The following is a 7,962-nucleotide window of genomic DNA, read 5'->3' as shown; positions in this document are numbered from 1 at the left end:
TCTCTATTTCTATTTGTTGATAGCTATATCTAACCTGCTTATCTCTCTATCTATCTGTCTATATCTGCACGGCTATCTATCTATCTATCTATCCATGTCTACCCGTTTATCTATCTATCTATCTATTTATTCATCTATGTATCCATCTATCTATCCATCTAACCATCCATCTACCCACCGATCCATCCATCCATCCATCCTAAACATATTGATCCATCACTCCCACCCACCCTACCCACCCACCTAGACACCTGCCCACCCGAATTCACCCACCCACCCACCCTACCCACCCACCTAGCCACCTGCCCACCCGAATCCACCCAACCCACCTAGACACCTGCCCAACCGAATCCACCCACCCACCCACCCTACCCACCCACCTAGCCACCTGCCCACCCGAATCCACCCACCCACCGACCCATCCCAGCAGAAAAAAAACAGAAGAAAATAAAACGGAAAGATGAAGAAGAAGAAGAAAGAAAAGAGAGGCGAAGAAAAAGAAGATAAAGAAAAAGAAAGGAAGATGAAGAAAGGGAAAAGTAGGAGAAGAAAACGAAGAAGAAGAAAAAGAAAAAGAAAGATAAGAAAACGAAAAAGGAAAGAAGAAAAAATAATAAAAATAAAAAGAAGAAGAAGAACTAGAAGAAGAAGAAGAAGAAGAAGAAGAAGAAGAAGAAAAGAAGAAGAAGAAGAAGAAGAAGAAGAAGAAGAAGAAGAAGACGAAGCAGAAGAACGCTTCATATGATCCCAGCTGCGAATCCTGAGGCAACATAAAATATCAAGAGTGTAACTTGGAAGGCAAACAACAGCGTGACTTTTGACGTGTGTTGACAGAACGAAAGGATAATCCAGGTTATACTGCAGAGGTTAGCTGGGGATCTGAGCGAAAGAGAGAGAAAGACACAGAGAGAGAGAAGGAGAGAGAGAGGAGAGAGAGAGAAGGAGAGAGAGAGAAGGAGAGAGAGAGAGAAAGAAAGAGGGAAAAAAGAGAGAGAAAAGAGAGGGAGAGGTAGGGAAAAGAATTATATATATTATATATAATATATAATAAAAATAAATCTTCTTAAAATTACAGGATATCACACAAACCACATTTAAGACTGCATATGTATGTATATATTTTTGTGTGCTTTTTATATCACATTTATACCCATACTATATTTTTTATAATTTATTTTTAATTTAAAATAAAAATATATAACACAAATAATATATAAACACAAAAGTACAGAAAAAAATTTTAAATATATAATAATAATATATTTATATATAAAATTAAAATATATATATATATATTATATTAGATATATATATAATATATGATTATATTATATATATATTATATAATATATTAATATATATATTATATATATATAATATATATATATATATATATAATATATTAATATAATATATATACATACAGAAACAGAAAAGAAACGGTAAATGAGAGAAAGAAAAGAAAAAAAAAACACAATCTCAGGAAAAGAGACAATCAACAGTAAGCACAGAGAGATCCCAAAGATAAGGGAAATAGCAAGAGGGAGAATAAGAAAGGAAACAGAAAAAGGGGAGAAAATCACGGCATTTCTGAATGTCTTGGATGTTATCAAGGCTGTAAAAGTCGATCCAGAAAGAGACAGACAGATATAGAAGACAGATATAGCCTCCCGTGTGCGCGGCTGTGGTCGTGAAGGGATTTATGTGTGAGTAAGTGAAGGTGTTTGTGGTGTTTTTGTGTGTGGGTGGGGGGGTGGTTGTAGTGTCTGTGTTGTGTGGTGTGTGGGGGTGGGCGGTGTGTATGGGTCTGGTGTGTTTTGTTTTTGGGGGGAGAGAGAGAGAGAGGAGGGGGAGAGAGAAGAGAGAAAGAGAGAGAGAGAGAGAGAGAGGATAGAGATAGAGAGAGAGAGAGAGGGAGAGAGAGAGAGAGAGAGAGGAGAGAGAGAGAGAGAGAGAGAGAGAGAGAGGGGAGAGATAGAGAGAGATGGATGAGAGAGAAAAAGGGGGGGAAGAGGAGTAAACAAAGATAGATGGAAGATAATAGACAACGGGAAAAGGACGAAGAAAGTAGATAGATTATATTGATAGAGTAAACTTCAACCCCACGAAGATCCACCCTCATGCAAAGACACAAACACACACACCACAATCCCTCCCCCTACCTCCTGCACACATAACCCTCCCCCACTCCCCCCCCCAAAAAAAAAACAAAAAACGAAAAAAAACTTTAAAAAGATAGAGAAAATGCAATAAAGAAAACCCCCTTTCCCAAGTTTTTTATTCCCTTTCCCCCGGCACCAAAGTGATTCACAACTTTAATAGCCACAATGGAACCTGCTATAAAGCCATTTTCGGCCGCAATTCAGGGACAGACTCATTATTATCTCCTGCCTTTAAATAAAAATAAAACACCATTAAGAATAAACGCGGAAGCTTTTTGTTGGTCTAGAATTTGTGCCGGAAGCAGCAGGTGCCATTATCGCATTCATTAAGGTATGGTAATTAGCACATAATTAAAGACTGTTTTTTTTTTTTTTTTTTTTTTTTATTGTTGTTTTTTTTCTGATGGCTCTTTAGCTCCTTAATGAGGTTATGTAGATAGGGATACTGTATGGGGTTTGTTTTGGGTCGAAGGGGGGGGGTTTTTCCTTTTTTTGGTTGGGTCGTTTTTTTTTTTTAACTGTCTTTTGGGCAGGGATAAAGAATAAAAAAAAAAAAAAAAAATAAAAAAAAATAAAAAAAAAAAAAAAAAAAATTAAAAAAAATAAAAAATTTAAAAAAATTTTTGAAAAAAAAAATTTTTAAAAAAATTTTAAAAAAAAAATAAATTTTAAAATTTTATAAAAGGAATAAAATAAAAATTAAAAAAAATAAAATAAAAAAAAAAAAAAAAAATTAAAATAAAAAAAAAAAAAAAAAAAAAATAAATTTTAAAATAATATTTAAAAATAAAATTTTTAAAAGGGGGGTTTTTTTTTTGGAGTCGGGATTGGGGGTGGGGGGGGGAGTGGGGGAGACTTGTATTTAAAGAATATTAATATAAAAAAAAATAAATAATTTTAAAAAAAATAAAAAAATAAAAAAATATTAAATAAAATAAATAACAAAATACAATATATTAATTAAATAATAAATAATAATATATTTATTAAAAATATTTTATATATAAATATATATATTATTATTAACAACAAAAAAAAAACCCAAAACCCAACAAAAACCACACAAAACAACCCCAAAAACAAAAACCAAACAAAAAAACACACACACACAAACCACACACAAGGTATTAGAATGTATGGATAAGTTGGTATATAATGTGTTATAAATGCACCACCTCACACACCCACACACACACATACACACACAACACACATACACACAAAACCACACCAACACACACACACACACCCACACACACACAACACTCCCCCACAAACACACACATGACGCACGCACGAAAGATGGGGGTGGGGATATTTTAATAAAAAAAAATAAATAAAAAAATAATTAAAAATAAATAAAAAATAAAACACCACACCACACACACACACAACACACACACACACCACACACCCCACACCACCCACACACACCACACACAAAAAAATAAAAAAATAAAAAATTTTTAAAAAAAATAAAAAAAAAAAAAAAAAAAATTTTTAAAAAATTTTAAAAATATTTAAATTTAAAATTTGGGGGGGGGGGTGGTGGTGGGGGGGGTGGGGGGGGGGGTGTTTTTTGGGGGGTTGTAGCAACAAAATAAATAAAAAAAAAAAAAATAAATAATTTAAATTTAAAAAAAAAAAATTAAATTAAATATCAATAATAAAATTTATAATAATAAAATAATTCAATTTTAATTAATAAAATTATTATATATATTTTATATATAATATATAATATATATATATATTATTATATAAATAATATATAATAATATATATATACATACACACACCCCAGCTATTATGATATTAAAAATATAATAATAAAATATAAAATATATAATAAATAAAAAAAAACAAAAAAAAAAATAATAGAAAAAATAAAAAAAAGTAAGGACAAAAAAAAAATTAAAAAATAAAAAAATTTTTTTAAATTTTAAAAAAAAAAAAAAAAAAAAAAAAAAAAAAAAAAAAAAAAATATTTTTTTTAAAAAAAAAAAAAAAAAAAAAAAAATTTTTTTTTTTTTAGAGAGAGATGAGAGATAGAGAGGAGAGATAAAGACACACACAACCCACACACACACACAACACACACTACACACACACACACACACACACACACACACACACACTACACACACACAACGAGGAGCGAGTAAGGCAGAGAAGATAGAAGAGAGATTAGTAGAGGAGAGAGAGAGAGATGGACAGAGAGAGAGAAGAGAGAGAGAGAGAGAGCGAGAGAGATAGAGAGAGAGATAGAAGAGATATATGAGAGAGGTAGATAGGTGGGGGGTGGGGGGGGGGTGGTGGGTGGGGGGGGGGTGGGGGGGGGGGGGGTGGGGTGGGGGGAGTAGGGTGAGGCAGACAGAAATAGAAGATAGAGAGAGGAGAGAGAGAGAGAGAGAGAGATAGAAGAGTAGATTCGGAAGTGCTAGAGAGCGAGAGAGAGACAGAGATAGAGTAAGATATAGAGAGTATACAGATAGATGAAGAGATAGAGTATAGATGAGATAGAGAATAGATATCGAGGTATAATATAATATATGTATTTATATATAGTATGAGTATATAGATATATAGATATATCATATATATTATTATATAGATATCGAATATGATAGATAGATATATTATATACATACACACACCGCTGCCAGCTATGTATGAGTATTATATATAGATAGATAGATAATATATATATATAGATAGAATAGAGAGAGAGAGAGAGATAGAGAGAGAGAGAGAGAGAATGAGAATGAGAGAGAAGAGAGGAGAGAGGGAGGGAGAGAGAGAGATAGATAGAGACGAGAGAGAGATAAGAGAGAGAGAGAGAGAGAAGAGAGTAGAGACAGAGAGAAGGAGAGAGAAGAGAAGAAGAGAGAGAGAGAGAGAGAGAGAGAGAGAGAGAGAGAGAGATAGAGGAGCGAATATCCAGAGAGAGCGAGGGGAAGAGGTGAGAGAGAAGATGAGAGAGATAGTAGGCGAAGAGATATATAGGGAGGGAGAGAGGAGATAAGAGAATAGAGCGAGATAGAGATAGAGAGAGAGAGAGAGAGAGAGAGGAGAAGACGTGATAGAGAGAGAGAGATGATAGAGAGAGAATAGAGATAGAGAAGATATAGAGCGATATAGATAGAGAGATAGATAGACTATTAGATTGACGATATGTATAGATGGGAGGCTCCCTATAGAGATGAGATTAGAGAGATATAGATAGATATAATGAGAATGAAGAGAGATATAGGAGAGAGTAGACAGAATATAGGTATTCTAGATCTATCTATAGAGATATATAATATAGTAGATATATAGATAGATAATAGTCGAGATAGATATACGATATAATATAGATAGATAGATATATATATATAAGCATACACAGAGCCTGTATGTGGGGGGGTGTGGATAGAGAGAGAGAGAGAGAGATATAGAAGAGAGATAGATATAGAATATATAGAGATAGAGAGATAGAGATAGATTAGAAGATAGATATATGAGCGTAGGTATGGGATTATATGAGGGTAACACATTATATACATACAGAGATATATAGATCGAAGATATATATTTATAAGAGAATATAGAGATAATCTATACATATATACTAATAATATATATATATAACATACACTACACACACACTTACATGCATATATGTAGATATATATACAACTGATATATATATATATATATATTATATGAAATTATTATATATATAGATAACATATATATATAGATATATATATAATATATATATATATATACATATATAGAGAGAGAGAGAGAGAGAGAGAGAGAGAGAGAGAGAAGATGGAGAGAGGGGCCGAGAGGAGTCGGAGGAGAGAGAGAAGAGAGAGAGAGAGAGAGAGAGAGAGATAGATAGATAGATAGATAGATAGAGAGAGAGAGAGAAATAGATTTATGAAATATGATACACCATTTTTGAAAGATATATGTATGCTATATCTTTCTGAATGCGTTTGTGGCGTCGTGTGGTGTGTATAATGAACGAGAAAGATGGTTATGCAAATTCAGACATGAAAAACACACAGCTGTTGTCTTAGGCACCCTTTTGCCTTTCACCCCAGCCCCCCGTCTCACTTTTCCAGACAAATATAACCCTCTATACCCTTAAGAATGATTTTAAAACATGCTAAATTTGACGGAAAAAACTTTCCCTTTATGATGTATTTATCTTTGCAAAGACTAACCAAAATGGGTAAGGTCGTTACATGAGAACAGAATAACCGTGTGTGCGTTAACTAAGGTGTGGGAAGGTGTCTGTTTGTGTAAACGTTTCGGTCCTGTTAGACGAAAAGTTTATAACAAGGTTCGTGCGTGAGGAAAAAAGAACCCCTTTGTGACACACACACAACACACCACACAACACGCACACCAGCCCACACACAACACACACCCAACACAACAACACCACACACACACACACCACCACACACACACCCACACCCACAAAATAAAAAATAAATAAAAAAAAAATACAACAAAAATATAAAATATATAATATAAATATATATATAATCTATTATTTTAAAATATATAAATAATAACATATAATTAATATAATTAATATATAAAAAAAATATATTTTTATATAATTATATATATTTTAAATTGTATTCTATCTACTATTATCTATCTACTACTACTATATATATAATATATAATATATATAATATATTTATATATATATATATATATATTATGTGGTGTGTGGTGTTGTGTTGTTTTTTGGTTGTGTGTGTGTTATTATTAATGATGTACGTGTGTATAAGGAGAAGAGGAGAGAAAGAGAGAGAGAAAGAGAGAGAGAGAAAGAGAGACAAACATCCAGACATCCAGACAGACAGACAGAGAACAAAGCTAAAAAAAATCCCCCAATATTATACCAGCCAAGAAATAAACCCTCCCAAAAATCACAAATAAAAATCTATGCCCCCAAAGGTTTGAGTGTTCCTTCAGCAATAAACCAGAGGCCAGCGAGAGAGTCTGCCCAGCGAGGATTGTAATAAAGGCAATATTACAGTCGATGAATCTATTTTTAAAGTTTTCTCGATGAACAAATGACGGTATAAGTGAACTACAAAAAAAATTTTTAAAAGTTTTAATTTTAACATGATAGTAACATGGTGGTTTTTTATAAGAAGAATAAAATGGATGAAATTTCTTTGAGATTTGAGATTTCCATAATTTTCCATGAATAAACAAGATGTAGTGAGAATAACAAAAGGTACATACACATATGCTTATGTGTGTGTGTGTGTGTGTGTGTGTGTGTGTGTGTGTGTGTGTGTGTGTGTGTGTGTGTGTGTATGTGTGTGAGTATGTGTGTGTGTGTGGAAAGATACACACATACATACTCTGGAGATCGTTCTTGTATAATATTTGTCCGGGTTATAAACGTGATCACAACATTTGCTTCATATTCATACACATTTCCTGTCCTTGGCAAGCACAATCCAATCAACGCCTCAGTCACACAACAACAAACACGACCATACGCACGACAACAAAGACAAAGACGCACCGACACACTGACAGAATGACTCACTAATTCAAGTACACTGTCACAGTAAAACAAACACATTCTGACACAGAGGCACAGTAACACTGTTACAAAACACACACACACACATACACACATACGCCCTGATAAAAAACAAAGACAATAACAACAAAAAAACACCTGACACTAACATCCCTACGAAAAAACACACACACAAAAACACATAAAAATACACATTGACAACAAAAAACACAAAGAAAATTTCAA

This window comes from Penaeus monodon, chromosome 26 (assembly GCF_015228065.2).
Source record: "Penaeus monodon isolate SGIC_2016 chromosome 26, NSTDA_Pmon_1, whole genome shotgun sequence".
Lineage (NCBI taxonomy): Eukaryota > Metazoa > Arthropoda > Malacostraca > Decapoda > Penaeidae > Penaeus > Penaeus monodon.
This window is presented reverse-complemented; position numbering follows the sequence as displayed.